The 21,569-nt window shown below is 39.6% G+C and overlaps 1 protein-coding gene across 44 annotated transcripts in view; it reads left to right on the plus strand.

Annotated features, from left to right (window-relative positions):
* The window catches only part of ZBTB20 (zinc finger and BTB domain containing 20), an 846,735-nt gene that overhangs the window by 543,561 nt on the left and 281,605 nt on the right, over window positions 1–21,569 (plus strand). For 4 of the 44 annotated variants that reach the window (XM_061167148.1, XM_061167147.1, XM_061167133.1 and 1 more), the window contains exons 6-7: window positions 6,983–7,168; window positions 7,794–7,919. The exons of 35 other annotated variants lie outside the window; for them this stretch is intronic. The gene's annotated coding sequence lies outside the window, so the exon portion shown is untranslated. 5 more of the 44 variants (XM_061167156.1, XM_061167154.1, XM_061167151.1 and 2 more) reach the window with 2 other exon arrangements.

Here is a 21,569-nt window from a genome sequence, read left to right on the forward strand (position 1 = left end):
CCAGACATCCTGGAATATAGATTTCCAGCCAGTTTTTCTGACACACTTCTCCAGCAGGTTCTCTGCCATTCATTCATTGGCTGTGCCTTGTCCAACAATGGGCTTCCCTGGTGGTTCAGTCAGTAAAGAATCTGCCTGCAATGCAGGAGACCCAGGTTTGATCCCTGGGTCAGGAAGATCCATTGGAGAAGGGAATAGTTACCCACTCCAGTATTCTTGCCTGGAGAATTCCATGGACAGAGGAGTCTGGCAGGCTATAGTCCATGAGACTGCAAAGAATCAGACACGACTGAGTAACATTTTCACTTTGTCCAGTAAAGACTGGATCCTGGTCCAGAGGTATAAGGGACTCTTCCTCGGGCACTCTCTATCAGCCTTAGAAGTTGTGGCTCCTCCTTATATTTGCTTTTTCTTATATAATTTCAGTTCAGTTCAGTTCATTTCAGTCACTCAGGTGACGCCATCTAACCATCTTGTCCTCTGTCATCCCCTTCTCCTCCTGCCTTCAATCTTTCCCAACATCAAATTCTTTTCAAATGAGTCATCTCTTTGCATCAGGTGGCCAAAATATTGGAATTTCAGCTTTGACATCAGTCCTTCCAGTGAACACCCAGGACTGATTTCCTTTACGATGAACTGGTTGGATCTCCTTGTAGCCCAAGGGACTCTCAAGAGTCTTCTCAAATACCAAAGTTCAAAACCATCAGTTCTTCTGCACTCAGCTTTCTTTATAGTCCAACTCTCACATCCATACGTGACAACTGGAAAAACCATAGCCTTGACTAGATGGACCTTTGTTGACAAAGTAATGTCTCTGCTTTTTAATATGCTGTGTAGGTTGGTCATAACTTTCCTTCCAAGGAGTAAGCATCTTTTAATTTCATGGCTGCAGTCACCATCTGCAGTGATTTTGGAGCCCAGAAAAATAAAGTCAGCCACTGTTTCCACTGTTTCCCCATCTATTTGCCATGAATTGATGGGACCGGATGCCATGATTTTAGTTTTCTGAATGTTAAGCTTTAAGCCAACATTTTCACTCTCCTCTTTCACTTTCATCAAGAGGCTCTTTAGTTCTTCTTCACTTTCTGCCATAAGGGTGGTGTCATTTGCATATGTGAGGTTATTGATATTTCTCCTGGCAACCTTGATTCCAGCTTGTGCTTCATCCAGCCCAGCATTTCTCATGCTGTACTCTGCATATAAGTCAAATAAGCAGGGTGACAATATACAGCCTTGACATACTCCTTTTCCTATTTGGAACCAGTCTGTTGCTGGTTAGAACCCAGATCTAACTGTTGCTTCCTGACCTGCATACAGGTTTCTCAAGAGGCAAGTCAGGTGGTCTGGTATTCCCATTTCTTTCAGAATTTTCCACAGTTTATTGTGATCCACACAGTCAAAGGCTTTGGCATAGTCAATATAGCAGAAATAGATGTTATACTGGAACTCTCTTGCTTTTTTGATGATCCAGTGAATGTTGGCAATTAATCTCTGGTTCCTCTGCCCTTTCTAAAACCAGCTTGAACATCTGGAAATTCATGGTTCACATACTGCTGAAGCCTTGCTTGGAGAATTTTGAGCATTACTTTACTAGCATGTGAGATGAGTGCAATTGTGTAGTACTTTGAGCATTCTTTGGAATTGCCTTTCTTTGGGATTGGAATGAAAACTGAGCTTTTCCAGTCCTGTGGCCACTGCTGAGTTTTCCAAATTTGCTGGCATATTGAGTGCAGCACTTTCACAGCGTCATCTTTTAGGATTTTTTAACTCAATTGGAATTCCATCACCTCCACTAGCTTTGTTCATAGTGATGCTTCCTAAGGCCCGCTTGACTTCACATTCCTGGATGTCTGGCTCTAGGTGAGTCATCACACTATTGTTATTATGTGGGTCGTGAAGATATTTTTTGTATAGTTCTTCTGTGAATTCTTGTCACCTCTTCTTAATATCTTCTGCTTCTGTTAGGTCCATACCATTTCTGTCCTTTATTGAGCCCATCTTATATAATTTACAGTTGTCTTATCATTAGTTACTCCCTATTACTCCAAACCCCTGTTACAGTTAGTAATTCTTTATCTTAAACTTCTCCTATTCAAATTACTGTGTGATTTCTGTCTCCTGATGGACCACAACTGCTCCATGACTAAAAAAGATTGAAATAATCTGTATTGTTTGGGAGTAGGTAGCAGTAAATCATCTTTTTATGGAATGGATTAACATGAGTATGATGGGCCTTATCCCAGCCTCACTTTTAGAGGAACAAAGAGTTTTGAGAATTTGATGCTAGATTGAAAAGTGACTTAAGAATATGATGCTGTGTACTATTTTTAACTGTACATATGGTTTTAAGGATCTGATTTTATAATATTTTACTTGATCTCACTGAAAGTTTTATAAAATGTAAACTGTAAAAAGGCAGGCAACAAAAGCCTGGACTCAAAAGTAATTTGTTGGCCTTGAAAAGATGTTGCAAAATAATAACACTATAATGTGAATATTTAGATTATTAATGCTAGGGAAATAATGATTCTCATGGTTTTTTGAGAATTCATAGCAACAGGGGTAGATGGGGCTTCCCTGGTGGCTCAGAGGGTAAAAATCTTCCTGCAGTACAGGCAATGCGAGTTCTGTCCCTGGTTCGGGAAGGTCCCCTGGAGAAGGGAATGGCAACCCACTCCAGTATTCTTGCCTGGAGAATTCCAGAGACAGAGGAGCCTGGAGGGCTACAGTCCACGGGGTTGCAAAGAGCAGGACGTGACTGAACAACTAACACACACACACACACACACACACACACACACACACACACACACACACTGTTATTATCCTTATTTTACAAATAGAGAAATAGAGGTTCTGGAAGGTTAAAGAACTGACCTAACACGCTTTGTGTAGTATATCTCGGGGCCAGGTTTTGAGCTTAGGTCTGACTGTGAGGCCTGACTCTGAACCATTTCCCTCTGCTATCAGAACAATAATATTGAAATAAATAGTGAGCTAACTGGGATACCACAGAAGACTTGCTTGTGTTGTTTTCATCAAAGATCCAGAAAGAGATACTCTAACATATCTTTAAAATGTATAGCACACTTTGAGATATTTCTGAGACAATCTATTACTCTTACCTAAAAATATATGGACAAGCTGGGTGAACACTGATGATCAAATCCCCAGACCCAAAGTGTTAACTGTGTATCAAAACCCCAGCAGCCTTGATTCAGAGCTGAATTGAAGGCAGATGAAATATTAACAGCAGTTCTAGCAGCACAAAATGAAATATGAGATCCTGTATCAGAAATTATTAGTAACCTGTTAAAAGAAATGCTGAAAAATGGCAGTTACCAAATTAAAACTGGGAAACAGAGCCCAAATGGGAAATTTTGAAAAGTTTGGAGGAAAATAAATGACAGATTGTCCTCTTGGCTCTTATTACTATGCCATCCTAAATCCTACTTGGCAATACATGGTGGAGGTGAAATAAGAACTGCATCACTGCCAGTGCTGGTCCTCAAATTTGTAGTCCTAAGTGTCTGTGAGGGTGTCTGCGATTGATTGGAAAAGTAGCTAGAATTTGATAGCATTATCTAAATCGAAGAGTCTGGAGACTCTTATTATGAAAGGCTTCCTCTCATTTGTGAATTGGCCCCTTTGCTCCACTTTTGGATGCCTGGCTTCCTCCATGCCGAGCTGCACTAAATGTTTCTACGTGGGAAAGCTATTCTCCTTAAATGCTTTCAAATTTAAAGCATCTATCTGGATATGTTCATGTTTATGACTCAAAATATCTAGCGTTTAAAAAAAGAGAGAGAGAGAAAGAGAAAGGTTACAAATACCAAATCCTGGGTAGTGAATGGAGGCGATATTTTTCCATCAGTAGCTGAGAGCAGAGAAATGACTAGAAGCAGAGTTGCTGAGCAGTTGGTGCCAGAGAGAAAAAGGAAATGAGCTATAGAACCATAGAATCTTCATGTTGGCAGAGACTGTGGAGTTCATGCAGTCCAACCCTATCATTTTTCAATGAAGACACTGAGACACGGGGAGTCCAGGGACTTGACTTGCCCTGGACACATAGCTGTTTACTGGAAGTCAGGCCAAAAACATTTCCCAACCCCAGTCTGGAACTCTGTAGTTCAGCGTGCTACTGCCATTCTCTACTGAAAATTAACACTAGCCCAGCCTGGAACATAGAAGAGTTCAGCATCTGTAAGAAGCAAGAAAACTGAGTTCTGAGATGGAAAAAGAGAAGGGAAGTGAATGATTCTCTTTCACTGTGATTCTTTGGCCAACTTTTCTAAAGATATTTTATATCACTTTACTCCTCCATCCCTTTCTACAAAAAAAATAAAATAAAATAATTTGGTTGTTATTCCCCAGGGTTTATATTTACACAATCGGATTTTATTTACTTTGAGAATTCTCCCATGTACAATTTGTCTTGATTAGTTCGTGTGTGGCATTGCCATTGATTCCTGTTATTTACATGGGCCTGACTCTTTTTCCTAGCACTTAAATGTGCTCCAGAGTCCTTGTAGAGAGAATCTTCTCCCAGGGACACCCTAACTAAGGATCAGATGTAGATTTAAGATGCAAGAATTATATTCTATTAACCCTTGTATTCTGTTAACCTCCTAGAGAACTTAAGCCGTATGTGGGCCTTATAATAAGGCTCATGAGTTAGGTGAAATAATTTTATTTGAAAGCACAGGATACTTTGAAATAAACCAGTAACAAAGGAGAGACAATAAAAATGTTTCCGTAGGATACCCTGTGAAGTAGCAGTATGGGTCTTTCAGACAAGTTGAATATGTTTCAGAATAGAGCAACCGGAAATGAGAGAGTCAGACAGTATGATGAAAACTACAGATGGAGTGCTTTGTATGGGAAGTGATTATATACAAGAAGAGGGCTCAGGAGCAGGTAGGCGTGGAGTTGGAAAGGAGTGGGTAACTGAAATAAGAGAAGATAATGCTTGACCAGGTCTAGTAAAATATTCCCTGCCACAACCACTGTTCCATGAAGAGACTGAGCCAAGAGGCCTGAATAAGCTAACCTGAAGTTCAGCGTCACCATTATTGTGGGAGGCAGCAGGCAGAGCACACCCGGATTTGTGTTACAGAGTAATCACTGCTGGGTGTCAGCATTCATCAGCCAGATGGTCAGACCCACAATTAATCAATTAGGCTGGGATGATCAACTGGACTAAGTTTTCCCCTTTGGTAAAAAAAACCCTCATCGTGCAGTCAAGGCCAATAGCACTTTTATGCTGTTGCTTCTGGAGATGCTTCTAAAAATCCCTCTTTTCTTTTTCAGGTTTCTAGTTACTTAGTGTTATTAAGTTCCAAGCTGCTTGGACAATATAGATACCCCAAATCAAGATTTTAACGTAATAGGTTTTTAACATCTTCTGTGTTCATACATAATGTTTCAAACCTCCAGATAGAAACAAGCTTTTTGAAGCAGCATTCTCTGAGGAATTTACTAGATTTAAGGTCTTCCTATTGGATCCTCTGAATCCATTGCAACAACACTGGAAATGATTCTTTCACTGCGTACTTATGAAGATGACAGGTTAATAAGATACAAACAATTAACATTTCATTGAGTATCCAACCTGTGATAAATACTACCATGATAAGGATCAGCAAACATTGATTCCATCTTTATAATAATTCAAGGTGATAATATTCCATTTCAAAGAAAAGAAAACTGAGGCTAGAAGGTTCATTTTCTTAAGGTTAAGCATTTATCAAAGATGTGGTGAGATGATTTAGTGATCTCTGGAATGAAAACTAAAAAATTATTCTACATTTTTTTACACATCTTACACAACTGTTCGTCTTTAGACAATAACAGTTAGGAATATATAGTGGGTCTTTATTGGCTCTGTCTAAAGCTCTGTAAAGAAATCTTTTACAAGTGTTCCCTAGCCCTGTTGATGGTGTTCTCTTTTTCCTGCAATTCTTGCTGTACCCCATCTGACTTTTCAAGTTACTTTCTCCCTTGTTTGGGGGCCATCATCACTATTTGCTGACCATTCTGTCCCCACCTCAGTTTCCTTATCTAGAAATACTTCCTCTAAGTTTGTTTCCTGCACTAAGTCTTTTCTTTATCCATTGACTCATTCAGGCTATTAGCCTCTTCCAAAAAAATGTCTGTTAATTGATTTATTTCTTATGTTGAACCTGTTTTTTTCCTCTGGCTGTTTTATTTTCCTTCTCCTCTTGCTGTGTAACAGTACTACTGCACAGGAAGAAGCTTTGGAAAGTCCTATTGACAAGAAGTGTCACTTGCTGATGGAAGTCCATGCTGACCCCATGGAATAGAAATATAGACACAATCTCATATTCCCTTTGTATTTCAACACTGAACTTACTTCTCTCCTTTCTCTTAGCTCTTCTCTACTGCCACCCAAGCATAATTTGAGTGCTTCTCTTTAACCATTTTGTGACCAGATTTTGTGAGGCTGTCACTGACCCAAATGCACATCTTTGAGATATTAGGCTTTTATTTATTACATTATTTTATGGAACATGAGGCTTCCTGTTGTGATTTTACTGTAGTGCTTTTCTTTTATTTGTTTGTTTTGCTACTTATCATAGGGGGAGCAATACCAAAATACCACAGGATAGTGTATAGGTAACCACTTTTTCTTAAATCAAGTTTAGGAGCACATGGAAAAAAAGGTATTACGGAGATCTTAATGAGCATCTTTTCTCCTCCAGGGCTGTACCGATGCCCTCTTTTCCTGTCTGCGGCACTCTAATTTGTTCTTGCTGTGTTTGGGAGGCAGCTGTTCTGAGTTTTTCCCTTGCTGCTCCTTTTTCTGCAGTCCTTCAGTCTTCACCCCAGAGCTGATGAGGCTCTTTCATTTTGACCTGCAGTATCTCTGTGAATTGCAGAGCTGAGCCCTGCCATCTAAACTGCCTTTCTGCTTCATTTTGCTCCTGACCTAACACCACCCCCCCCACCCCTGCTATTCCAGGCCTGGCCTCTCATGACCAGAGACTGCTGACTCATCCTGGCCTGTGCCAAGCTGTGCAGTCGCTTAGCGATGTGGACAGGAGTCGAAGGACTAGAATGAGATCACTGAACTCATTTCACTTGTTGCTTACGGTACAGTCCAGCATGAGCTGGAAATGTAGGAACCTCAGCCTCCCGAGCAGAAAGAGTAAGTAGATTAAACACACTGCATCACCAAGCCCTCAACAAGCAATAGTAGGGTGGTGGGCGGGGGCTGGCTTTTTCATGGCCGTGTCTAGAGCATTCCGGTTCATCAGGAATGTTCCTTTGTCCTCTCTTCTTCCTCTCCTCCACAATTGCACCCTCCCCCCCTTCCCCGAACTTCCCTTCTGAAAATGTCCGGATGGCACAGCAGTCATCTGGGCAGAAATGAAATTTTGCTAATAAGCAGCCTCCACAAGAAATCCTAGAACAGTGACACTGTTGAAACTGCTTATGTGTCTACTGGGAACTGACATGAACTTCCCAACAGAATTCAAGGAGATGAAAAAAAAAATCTCTTTTTGTTCTCCTTTTCTTTCTGATTCTCTTTTCCTTTCTGTTTTGAGGGAGGTAGTTTCAGGAGAAATGGCTGCATTCTGGTGTGGTGTAAAGTTTTCCGTCGGGAGACAATAATGTACATTCCTCTGGCAGGACGGGATGGGTTTTTTTTTTTTTTGTTTCTCTTGCTGTTGTTTATTTATAAGACATTTCCTCTCAGTTAGTGGAAGTTAGATCGTAAGAGGCTCCAGTGATTTTCCTTCCACCTCCCCTCCCTAATTTCTGTGCTTCAGCACTCTGGAACACCGTGAACTCGACGAACTAATCAAAGCAGGGAGCTTAGCAGCCAGGCCTGGACAGCCTCGGGAGTCTGTGCTGATTCTCAGGCGACACTCCTTGGATCAGGAACCACAGTCCTGGTGAGTGGTGAGGTTCCAGAATTTGATGTGTCAAGGATTCTATTCTTGGTGTCTCTGAGGCAGTCAGAAAATAACGAGTGTTTTTTAAAAGGAAAAAAAATGGAATTTTTTTTTTAAAAGCTACCAAACAATCCAACGGCCTGATGAAGATTTTACTGTGTACAGCTGAGAGCGCTCTATGGACAATGGCTGAGCCTTGAGTCTGTGCTCAGGGGGAGCCTGCAGTCTTAGGTTTCATGCTGCCACCGATGGATGTCAGCCTTGACATGCCTAGCAAACATGCTGGTGGGAGGAGAAAGATAGGTGAGTGAGTGCGGCTGGGAGGTAGCAGATGGGGTTATAGGAGGGGGAAGTGAAAGTGGAATTCAGGATCCGTTTGGAGTTTCTCTCTACCAGCTTTTCGTGCATCTCTCTGCACATTTACATTATGCTCAGAATACGTAACGTACCCAGTTAAGCAAGGAGTAAAAGTGGCTGTGTGGAACAAGATTATTGTTTAATACTGTTCTTCTGAAGATCACTTTGCTAAGAACTGGCTGTTTTTAAACGTTTGGGAAACTTCCCCCACCCAACCTTTGGAAAATATTATTTGTCATACCCTTGTCTTTATTCTTCTGCATTCATGGGATTGAACAGAAGAATGCAAGGGGGATCCTTTCTTGGTTCCAGGGAAATTTTTCATCGTGACACAGGAAAACTAGATGACTGTCCTCACAATATTAAACCCAAATATAGTATCGTCCTCAATATAAGAGCCTCTGATTGAATGTGCTCTGAAGTTGTCGAACGAATGAGATGGGGATGGTAGCATGCGTGTAATATGAGACCAGCAGAGGAGTCCACAGACCAGCTTCTGGTGCCAACACTTGCCTTCCATGTCCTTGTTAATAATTCACACTCTCCCTGGAAGTGGAGTTTCAGTTGGAACGTGTATTTATCTTTTACCATCAGGTCCCTACTTAGTTGCTTTTTCAGAGGTATTTGATCTCACTGTGTTTTCTTGTTTTCTTTCCAATTTTAAGAATCCAGTGTGTTCCAAAATATTAAGAGTGGAAAAAATAAAAACCAAAAAAACATGGTGGCCATAAAAGCATTTGACTGTGTGGCAGCATCTGAAGTGAATTGCTCTTTGGAGGCAGGGAGGAGTCTTTGATGTCCCCAATATGGTTCTCATAGGCTAAAACTTCCAAGAACCACAACGCAGCCTAAGGGGCACTCACTCGATGTTCTTAAATATTTGGAAAGAGATGCTATTTTATTGTTTTAGTTTTCCTTGCTATTAACACACTGCCAGTAGATTCTTCCTCAAAGTTGGAAATACTTTAGCACTAGTTGATTTTACATTTAACCAGATGTGTATTGTGTGTGCCTGTTGTGTGGACTCCTGTCCAAGCTGGTGCAATCACCCAGCATATCACATCAATACTTACTTTTGGAATTTTGTTTGCTACTCTGGGTGATTCAGATTCTTAACCATAGAACTCATGCATGCTCAGTCATGTCCGACTCTTGCAACCCCGTGGACCATAGCCCACCAAGCTCCTCTGTCCATTGGCTTTTTCAGGCAAGAATACTGGAGTGGGTTGCCATTTCCTCCTCTGGGGGGATCTTTGCAACCCAAGTATTGAACCTGTGTCTCCTGCAGCTCTCCTGCATTGGCAGGAGGATTCCTTACCACCTCATGCTTATATATTCCCAGGTTCCCTACAGACACTGACCCCTGCTACAACCTCATCAGGCTCTGTCAGTGACCTCTAGAACGCAGAGTCAGCTTACTTTCATGGTTCCTATAGTTTGTGAAGCACATCAAATTCCTGAGCTGTCATTGTGATAGGAAGCAGTCCCAGAGTTTTATTAGGACCAGTATGCTCAGAGTTTGATGGTATTTAATGAAAAACTCACTTATTTCAGTTAGGCCATGTTAGTTATACTACATGTATGTGGAATATTTCTGAGGGATTTTCCATTAGTTCTCTGTTTTTCTGAAAAAAAGAAGCTTAAAGGAAAAATAGTGTTAAAATTTTTTAAAGAGTGATATATAAATGATATATACTGAGCTCACGCTCAGTAGCTAAGTTGTGTCCAACTCTTTGCGACCCCGTGGACTGTAGTCTGCCAGTTCCTCTGTCCATGGGATTCTCCAGACATGAATACTGGAGTGGATTGCCATTTCCTCCTCCAGGCAACATACCTATATTCAACTATTAAAAATATAACCAAATCCTAGCTAGGTTCACTTGCCTCTGAACTCAATCAAACGTTTTACAAATTAACCATAAGTTAAATGTAGTTGATGTTCTATCACACTGACAACATGGAAATTTTACACAAATATTTATGAACAGTATCTGCAAAAGATAAGATTTGGTTATCTGATAAGATTGGTAATTACCCTTCATCAAACATACATGTTAAATTATGAGCCTAAATTCTATTTATGTACAACTTCAAAATATTAATTGCTATATGTATAAAGTAGTTTAAAATTAAGTAGAAAGAAATTAAGTTGCTTTTAATTATCTGAAAATTCATAGTATATTTAATGATTCACTTTATTTTGTAAGAATGAATTTATATCCAAATGACCCAGTTTATTCTAGTTTCTCAGAGATTTAGTTGTACATTAAATACTTTGATGCTGTATTTACATATCAACATCAGCAACTATAATTTCCAAGATACCTTTTCAAAAAACCCAGCCAAGACATATCCTTGTGAAGTCACACTTTTTTCTTTGAAGCTTTCTGTAAAAACCTAGATTAAAAGTGAACTTTCCCTTCTGACATTAATTGCATTTTAAAAATCTGTAGCTTTCATTTGACACATCATACACTGCTTTGTATTGAAGTTTTTTATAGGTATGAAACTAGAAGTGGTTAGAGGGCAGGTGCTACATTTTATGTTTATTTATCTGCCTTCCAACCAATGTTTAATTGCCTCAGTCTGAGTGGAGGATCAATGAATAGGTGATAAATGAATGATGAATGAATGGATGGATGATATCTATACAGCAGTGTATTGACATTGAGTACATATTGCTTATCATAAGGAAGAAATATGTCCAGAAAACAAATCAATAAATTCTTCTATATCTGAATCCCTTAAACTGCCATATTAGATCTTCCAACTAGCTGACAGCATCATTCGCCAGGATAGCTTTTTTAATCTCCACAATCCAAGTGATTCCTGATGGATGTGGAGTCTTGAGCACGCAGTAGTTCCATTCATTTCCCGGGACTCATGAGGGTACCAAATACCTAGGTTGGTCTGCTCCTGCAGTCTGAAAGTACCAGACTCACCTGTAAAGTATCATATTGACCAAAAGCTTCTCCAGTTTGTCAGTATTTGCTGATAGTCAGTCAGTGGTTCTTCCTCTCCTCAAACTCAACATCTGAGGAGCTCAGGTTGACATCAGATGTAGAAAGGTATGAGGACTAGCTATGCATGAACTAGACAGGAGAGGGTTGGGGCAGACAACACAGTAAAGAAAGGGTCAAGAGGACAGACTGCCCAATCATTTCCACTATCTTAACAAGTACTAATTAAATGCCTTGTCTTAAGCAAATAATAACTGAAAATAGCCAAGTGCAATTGTTTCTCATGAATGCGTAAAGAAATTGGTGGGGTCTCTAGGTGCTTCTTCAATCAGTAAACTGGAGCATACTAAGGTACATTTGATGCTCTGGACACATCGGAGGAGAGGGAACCATTCCAGCACCCTAAATGGTACCCTGCTGACATGAATAACATCCAGAGACTAACTTCATATACAACAAACTGACCCTAATAAACAATAATTAAAAGAATCCAAAATATCTTGTGAAATTTAATTATATCTGTCATCAATGGCCAATCAACTTAGCAATCACTAAGCTACATCTGATTCTGAATGCTACATTGAATTCTTTTCTAGAGCTTCTAATATATATAAATGAAATGTACTGGTTTTATTTCCCTCTCTTTTTATTTTTCCTATTTATCCTCTAGTAAACTGAATTCCTAGATGTAAGCAGCCAGAGGGAGAAAGAGAAATGATTCACATAATGGATAATTAACCCTTGAACAATGGAAAGTTAACTCTCCATAGACATGCCAAAAACTGAAATGTTTTGTTGTTGAATATGTTCTCCTTTGGGTGTTAACACATAGAGGACATCTCCATTAGCTCAAACTTGGCACCAAACAACCTGTTCATTTTCAACCTACAAATGCCACATTCACCTTCCAGTTCATTCTGGCAGGATTTGTAGCATGATGCCCTCTTGGGTAGTCATGTACAAACAACTCTGAGGGGCAAAATTGTATGAGTGCCTAATCCACTTTTGAAAATGAAAGAAAAGGATCTGTTTTTATGAAAAGTACCTAATAAGGAAAGACACAGATTGTAATAAAAAGTGTTAGCACCTTGCATCTCCTGTTAATTGCCTTCCTAGTCAAAAGGAACCAAAATAGTGTAATAAATGTTAGACATACATCATGAACAGAGTGCAAAAAAAAATGTCTCTTCCTTTTAACAGTGAATTGAAAAAGAGTAGCAAAGCTTCAGCTACCCACATTGCCTTAGCTTAGGCTCCTAACCTTATTCATCTACTTCATTCATCTAATGAGGATAATAGTACCCATTTGACTTATTTACCAGCATTGTTAAGAGGATCAGATTACAAAGACTGTCTCTTCATTACATTCATTAAACATAGATTTAACATTCATTCATTCACTCATTTATTTATTAATGCAAGAAACACTTTTGAACCATATTCTGTGTCAGGTGTTGTTCTAGCAGTTAAAGATTGATTCATTTATTAATAAGTATTTATTAAGGAGCACATACTCTGAACCTAGGGCTTTTCCAAGGGCTGGGGATACTACAGTAGACATAACCAACAGAAGTCTCTATTCTCAAAATACTTGAATTTTAGGCAAGGGAGAAAGATGGCGAACAGGTACATATGTAAAATATAAAGTATATTAGATACTGGTAAGTGCTATGGAGAAAAGTGAAATAAGAGAGAGAGAGACTAAGAGAGTATGGTTGTGTGAGAGCTAAGGTTGCAATTTTAAAATAATGGATACAGAATGCCTCCCTAAGGGGACAACATTTGAGAAAGGTGAAGAAGCAAGTTTTGTCGATATCTAGGCAAAGGAATTTCTGATCCACAACTACTAAGTGCAAAGGCCCTGGACAGGACTGTGTCAGGCAAGTTTGAGTGGTAACAAGGCAGTCTTTGTAGCAGGATGAGAGTGGGCATGCAGCAGGGTGGTAGATGTGACAGGAGAGGCAGTGTGGGCCTGAGCACATAGGCCTTTATATGCTGTTGTGAAAGTTCTGGTCTTGTCATTGACAATACAAAGATGAAAAGACATGACCTCAAGTTGTTCACTGGTGGAGAGACAGATAGGGAAACAAGTTGGGATAATGCCATGCGCTAAGAATCATAACTGAAGGATGCTCAAGGAACCTTGAAGGCACAAAATAGCGAAAGTTTACCTGAATGTACTTTGCAGTAGAGTTAGGAAAAGCTTCATGAAAGAGCTAATAAATCCCTTTTAGGCCTTAAAGGATTTTCCTAGATGGTCAGAGGGAGGAAGGACATTCAGTAAGAGGACCAGCAGGGGCAAAGACACTTCAGTAGGAAATAGCATAGCAGAGTTGGGGACTAGTATCACTAACATTTAGTAGAGGAGTGTGGAGAAATGATGCTATGGATGTAGGAAGGGAACAATCCTGTTGGGTCTTGATTGCCATGCAAAGACTTTTAACTTCATCCTAGGGTATGTGGGGAGCCATTTAAAAGTTTTAAGTAGAGAAGGTTAATGATCAAACTGTGTTATAGAAGATCACCCAGGCAGCAGGGTGGAGGATGGATTGGAGGAATGGGAGAAGAAAGACAGAAAAATAAGTTAGGAGGCAACTAAAATTGTTAAGACAGAACACAATGAAGCTCTGAACTAGGACAATAACTATAGAAATTAGAAAGGAAGAGAAACGTTTGAGAGATAAGAGGCAGAATGGACACACCTTAATAACCTTTGGGCTGGGCATCAAGAGAAAGGAATTTTGGATTACTCCCAAGTTTCTGCCTTCTACAACTAAGCAAGATAGCCATGAGGAGGAATGGATCTTGTAGGCTGGAGGAAGGGGATAAATTTGTCTTTGAATGTGTTCATTTTGAGATGTTGGGGAAACATCCAAACTGATGCCTGGTAGGCTGTTGGATTTAGTCAGGAAAGTGGGAGATAGGTCAGGAATAGACATAAGTTTGGCAGTCACCTGAAGCGTCAGCCTCAGCGTCATAGTTAAAATTAAAGAATGGACCTTTCTCAAGGAAAATGTATTGGTAGAAAGCAAAAGAGCACAAACCCCTGGAGTAAACCACATTTATGGAACAGAGAAAGGAAGAAGAGACTTAAAGAAAATTATTATGAGCAACTATTATGCTCCAGGTGCTGTGCTAGATGTTGAAGGAACCAGGATGACTAGCACCCTGTTCCTTCCCTGGAAGTACCCAGTTTGTGAAAATATGAGATTACTGTCACTATCAACAATGGACAGTGCTAACAGAAGAAACGTACAAACTTAACAGAGAAAATAGTATAGGATATTTAAGTAGCATTAAGGGAGATGATAAAGGTAGAATCCTGGAAAGTCTGCTGCATGCATTTTGCAACACAGTTCATTTCTGATTTCTCTAACACTTGTATGTGTATGTTCCAGTGTTAGCATGGGTTCAAGCTATTGGCAAAATAAGCCAGGTGTAAATTATGGTAGAATTGAAATCGATAGTGATTTGAAGCACTGGAGTGCCCAGTTCACATCAGGGCATGTGTATGTGTTCACTGAAACATGGCTATCAAGTGCACCCCGAGTCATTAGGTGTGTTATCCAGTGAATAACAGCCTAATGATATTTTAGCAGAGCAGCCTTATGATAAATTCTGCCTTAGTGAAACTCCATGTACAGAGCAATTTCTCCTGGCCGTGTATATTGCATGGCAAAGAAAGGATATCCTGCTGCGTATCAGAAGGCTGTAATTTCATTTAGGGGTTCTATTGACATCGTAAACTGTGAGAGCAGAGCTCAAGTGGCTATTTAAGTCATAGGAACTTCAAGCTAAAATTACTGCCTAGTCCTAATCGCCACCTCCAAGGGACTGCTGCCTATACATATGTGTTTTATGTTTCTATCTTTGTGTCTATAAATACTCTATCACTCCAGAGGCTAAGGTGATAAGCTGTCCTAAAATATGACAGGTATCTGTCACCTTTGCAACTGGTGTGAGCTAAGGGCTAAAAGCAGTTGTATTATTCATTGAAAGTCAAATGTTAAAAAGGGCCAGAAACTCCCCAACAAGTTCAGAATACAGGTGTTTTGGTTTTCCTACTTGAAGACATTTTCTATTCTGTTTAAGGTCAGAGTCTTCCAACATGTTGAGGCTAGAAAAGTAGGGCCCTTTAGACCTACCTGTACATCAGGGATTACAGCTTGTAAGTATTTGCCCCATTCTTTCCTCTCTTTGCCTTGACCCATGCTTGTGAAAATACTAGTACTGGAGAGTTAGAGTAGTACCCAGTAAGGCACAGATGATACAATGTCCCACATCTAAGTGATTCCCTAGACATTTAAGGAGTCCATTCTGTCCTGAGATATAGCCGAGCTGAAAATTGGAAGCCAAATTAATTGACTTGAATGCTTATATACTAAAGAAATTTAAATAAAATTGCAAATTGTCATCATGTTTATTAGATGATGCTTTGGGATTGATCAAGGAGACCAACAAGGGAAGATTCAAAGTTATGTATGTTTCTCTACAGTTTTTAATGAAAATGTTTGTGCCCCCATGTTAACTATCAACTCTGTCCAGAGATGCCACTACAAAATTAGACACTGGAGTTTGAACTTATCAGTCATGATGGCTAACATTTTATTTGGTCACTCTCTTTCCTGGACTTGGGAGTCATCCATCTACATACTGCCTTAAAGGCAAATTCCCAAAGGATTATCATGATTCAGAAAACCACAATAGTAAAAGAATTTACAACTCCTCATAAGGCAAATGTGTTTTTCAGTCATATTATAAACCCTTATATCACCCTGAAAAGGAATGGAGGATGGGGAGGTAGATAGTGGGACCCAGAGTTAGTGGCAGAGACTAAAGTTTTACTTTCCATATTAGCCTGACTATTGTTCTACTGCTTCACCACAATATTTCTTTGTTGGCTACATAGTATAATTAAAAATTAAAGTCTATAAGAGCTGAATCTCTCTCATCTGTTACCACAATATTTTCATTATATTCCTGAACAACATAATATGTCATTGTCACATTTCTGAGAAGTGCTACTGTTCTTAGTAAGAGTATCCTCAAATCATCTATGTCTATGGGAATAAAAAAGGAGAGATTATGTAGACATAGATAAGCTGCATCATGAGGAAGCACAACTCTCCTATTGTTCTGGATTTAGGCAGCATAGCAAAGTGATTAAGAGGGCAGACTCTCTGGGTCTGGGTCACTCTCTGGTCTCTGGGTCACTAGCTGTGTGATCCTAGGAATGCTATTTCATTCTTGTGCCTTAGTTTCTTTAGTACCTTTAGTACATAAAATGGAGCTGAGAATGATACCTTCATCCTAAAATTATTATGCAAAGTAAATGATCTCATAAATGTAAAATATTTATATGTTTTACTGGTATATACAGTAAGTACTCAATAAACATTAGCTGCTATTATAATTATCATTATCATTCTGCTCTTCATCACGTATTCCTATGCTATAGAGTCTCAGTTAATACATGTCAGGGAAATACCTACACATGTATGTGCATGCACAAATACACATAGGCAAACACACTTGCACACACCCCATCCAATTAACAATGCTTGTTTACCTCAACCTTGGGCTTAAGCTTTACCTATATGTTAACTTCAATGTTTTCCTAAGCAGAGAACATATAAGAACCCCATCCTTTGGATGAGGTGGGTTTGACACTAAGTTCAGCCTTCACACTGATTTCACGTACTTGATGCAGGTTTACTGTATCAGTGGCTGGGCCTCACTCATATTAATCAGTCTAGTTCTCATCTCATCACTTAAGTCCTTCCTCAATCAGAAAGTCTGCTAGCATGATCTAGTCTCAATCTATCAATGGGTTCAAGGTTTTAGTTTCAGCTCCATAAATAAATGTGTGATGAAAAAGTGAAGGAATGAATGTTCTTTTATTTTCACTCTCTTCACTTAAGTCCTAGCCCTGGCTACCTATTGTTCTAAATGTTAAGCTCATTGTCCACCGAGGCCACTACATTCACTAACCCTAGTTACTATTCTGTCTTCCAGTCAAGACTCTGCTAGCTATTTTTCTCCTCTTGCCTAATTTAAAATTCTCAATATTGATATCCAGTCACTACAGTAGGCTTACCCTCCTATCTGACTCATTTTTCCTTTGTGGATCCACAGACAGTATCCTCAGAACTGTTTTCATTATGCCTCTGCCTGTACCTTCTTCCCAGTTGAAATTTGAACTTTAATCTTACAAGATGTATTATACATTTGTATTTTAATCTGATACCCTTGGTTCTAACCTTGATTTTGCTCTTCATGTCATATATTCACGTATCCTTTTCTATATTGATTATATTTTGAGAAAAACATGCTTACTTCAATCATAATTGAAACCTAATATCCAGCCCTACCTGTAAGAAACAGCATTCATCCAACTTGGCAGACCATGTGTTGAACCATTCGTTATGCCACCACAATGTCCTTATCTTAGCCTCTTGATGAATATCAGAGATCTGATATCCTGAACCTGGTCTCACTTGCCCTATACTTGCTCTACCCCTAGGCTGATGCTAACACCATCCAAAACTTAATTAATGTAAAATTTAATTAGGCAATATTGGCATTAGTGTAGAGTACGTAGAATAGTAAATATCACATGTCAAAAGGAGAGAAACTAACAGCAAAATCTAACAGCGTTGCAATTGGTAAATATCACTTGCCATTACATTTTAATGTATTTGTGTTCCTCTTTTTGTTACCTTTTTTTGGACAGGATTCATAAAGAGGAGAGAAAAAGTTTTTAAAAGAAGAGGTACAATTTAAATTTAGAAGCAAGTATGATGCTACACTTAATTAATATATCTCACAATAATTACAAGTGTCACCATCATCAGAACCATACCTGCTTACAAGAAGCTTCTAGTTTGTATAATATTATTGCAGAGATTAGTAATTAGATCCTAAAGTGATTCCTAGGTAGGAATCACTAGCCTGTTATTATGCACCAAAATGAGCAGTGAAGAAAGGCAGTGAGTGCTGTGAGAATTCCCATCAGAGTGGCTTCTAATGGTATATGGAAGGCTTGATAGTGGAGGGAGAACTTAAGCTGTAGCTGTAAAAGCTGGGCACTGAAGGATGAAAAATTTAAGGGTGCTTTGGAGAGAAGGGAAAGATGGAATGCAGTGATGTAATATCAGATAACAAAGAAATAGGGAGAAAGAAGAAAAAAATTTTAACCTGAAAGAAGGCACAGCAATGGGAATGAAGTCAATGTGTACAGGAAGTAAGGAAATCAGAAATGAGATCCATGTTGCTGAAGATTTTTAGGACATGAATTTAAAAAGGCAGGTAGAGTCTAAAATGTATGTTATATGGCTGATGAGAGCAATGACTGTTACACAGTTAGAACTCAATAAGGATTTGCTGAATAACTGACCCTTTTTGGTGAGGCTAGCAAAAATACATGAAAGCGGTATTTTAAGAGTTAACCTGCCTATAATGTGCAGTGTGGACTGAGGGGGTTAAGACTAGTCAGAGATGCCAGCTGAGAGGCAATTACAGTCACTCAGATGTCGAGCAACCAAAACTCAAAAAACAGGATGACTGTGAAGATAGAAAAGGGACATTTTTAAAAACATTAACAGCACTCTCCATGTCTCTTTCCTACCAACTGTAACCCTAGTCCCACCTTAACTTTAACTGGAAAATGTCTCCTAAAAGTGGGATCCTCCTTGCTTTTTTATTTTAGTGAAGTCCATCACTACTTATAAGGCAGGATCTGTATGGAGAATGGACCCTCAGGCTTACTCAAGCCTCTACTCAGTAAGGGCTTAATTATATTATATTCCTGAACAATGTAACGTGCTCTCGAAGTTCGACTCCTTGGGGAATAAACTCAGGGGACACACAGACTCCTTTGGGTTCACACTTATGATTCTTGATAGGCAAGACTCTGTGGGAAATCCCACATATCAAAGAGTGCTAATTTGCTCAGGGAGATTCTGGGGGACTGTTCTTAACTATACAGCTCTTAACTCTCACTATCTAACTCCTGAAATAGTGGTAGAACCCTTTTCCCACATTTTCTCCCTTCCTTCTGCAGTTAAACCAGATCAACATCAAAAGGAAACCTCAGTAGAGACTATATGTTAGCAGGGATTTCAAGAACATCCCAAGCTTTGTCTTACTCTTAAACAGTCTCAGAGATCCCAAAGGTATTCTGGTACTTGGTTGTAAGAAATGGTGCTCATTAACTTGTCTCTTGCTGTGTGCCATTATTATCAGTCATGCACTCAATTGGCCTTTCTTTGGACAGTTCTGACATTTCTTGAAGGGTAACAATTTGGCCAGCATATCACATCTATATTCAACTTTTATTGACCAAGAATCATATGTACACATTGTGTGTTCCATTCCTAAGACAAGTGCCCCATTTTATCTTATAGCTCTTTAAGTGACTGCCTCTTCTTGCCTACACAGAACTCCTTCTAGAGAAGACCATGCCTTGCTTTTCTGTTTATCTTCCGGTTTCAGCATAGCGTATGCCCTGAAGTAGACATTTTTGGACTCTCTTGACTTCATGCATTTTGAACAGGAACAGCCCTCTGTGAGGTTTACATCCCAAGTTCTGATATGGAAAATACCTCCTGAGTGCCAAATTCGTTTGCTTCCCCAGCAAGTCAATCCCGGGTACTTACCGAGACTAATTTTTCCCAGCAGTTGGCATAGAGAGTGTGAAATAGATGGCTCTGCCTGTCAAACCTGTCTTTCTGCACAGCATAGAGTGGCACCATTTAGAGGAAGGGTGTTTGGAAAATTAAACAAGGACTGTCTGAATAGGAGACCTATCGGCCTGCAATGGAATGACAGGTTTCTGCCCACAAACTGGGGTTAAGACCTGCATATTGATGCTTCTTTTCACCCATTTGTGAGTAATGGGTCTCACCCCATTAGTGGGTGCATGTGTTACACCACTGGAAGCTGTTTTGCATTCTCCATAGGTCTGGATGAAGGAGCTGTAGCTACACATAAATATGTACTTGCCAACAGATCTCTGTATTTATCTGCCTGTCAGTGGGAGCAGACAGGTCACAGCTCTTTGATGGACAAGAACTGCAGGTCAAAGCCGTGCTCTTGCTGCTGCGGCCACCGTGGTGATTGCTGTGGCTTTATCATTTGAATCCTGGAGGAGGCTAGGGGCAGCTTGTTAGCTATTGTTCCAGCCTAACCTGGGCAGTTTGCTCTGGTCATCGACATAATTAGAGAGATTTTGTAAATGTTGACTGCCAGTGTTGCGGTGCCCAGTGTTGTTGTTGTTGAGGATGGATTCTTAAAAACCATGGTCACCCACCATCGATCATCTTTCGATCATGCCTCAAGGGCCCACACGTCTCTGCTGTCTCCTGGCACTGTCTCTGTTGCTGCTCTGAGGCTGTCTGGTGCTCCTGGATTCTGCCTGTCAAGTGTATTTCCTGCTGCAGGCTGTACCACTCGCTGCCTCTCAGCCTCTGCCCCACTCAGGAGACACGCTCCCTCCCAGTAGGAAAAATTACCGTGCATCAAGCTTCCTAATTCTAATAGTCTACTAAACTAGGTGCTTACTTTAGTAGCTGCCACACCCCACAACTACATACATCGTTGACTGTGGACTTCATCATCTCAGTATGAATATTCCTTGTGAGGAAAAAGATATTTTCCCCCCAAAATGAAAACATACTAACGATGGCAAACTGAATTTGTGATTACTTTGTATAGAACTGAGGAAAACAATCAGAGCAAACATGTGTTTTTATCTAGGCCTGTTTACCAGTTTAATTTGATAAAGGAAATTGTGCAATTATTAATATAACTATAATACAATAGCAATTAACAGATCTTCTCTATAGTCACTGCCCCTCCTCTCATGCTTATATGAGGGCATGGACCGTTCTTTTCCCCAAAATTCAATTTTCCTCAAGATTGTGGCATTATTGCAAAAGAAGTGATGGGAGTATTTGGGGTTTTTTAGTTGGTCTGTGCAGTATCCATTTAACAAAAGTCTGACTGAAAGATACAAGAAGTATCCTCTCTAAAAGGTAGGTAGGAAAACAGGAGAGTTAGTCTCAGGGAGAATTTAGAAAGAAATAGACTGTCTTATCAAAGAGAGGAGAGATGATATGAAAAGGGCCTGTTTCTATATGTCAAAAAGATATATGACAGATGTTTTACTGAATAGGAGAAAAGGGACTGAGTTCAAATGTAGAACTTTCTTTTCCTAGTCATTTTTATTTCATATGCCTTCCTCATTATTATTCTTAATACCTATGCAAAGGCAGGCTGATTTTTCTGAATATCATCTTCAGCAGGGTAGAAATTAATTTGATCAACCAGACAG

The sequence above is a fragment of the Dama dama genome, chromosome 19, assembly GCF_033118175.1.
Source record: "Dama dama isolate Ldn47 chromosome 19, ASM3311817v1, whole genome shotgun sequence".
Taxonomy (NCBI): Eukaryota; Metazoa; Chordata; class Mammalia; order Artiodactyla; family Cervidae; genus Dama; species Dama dama.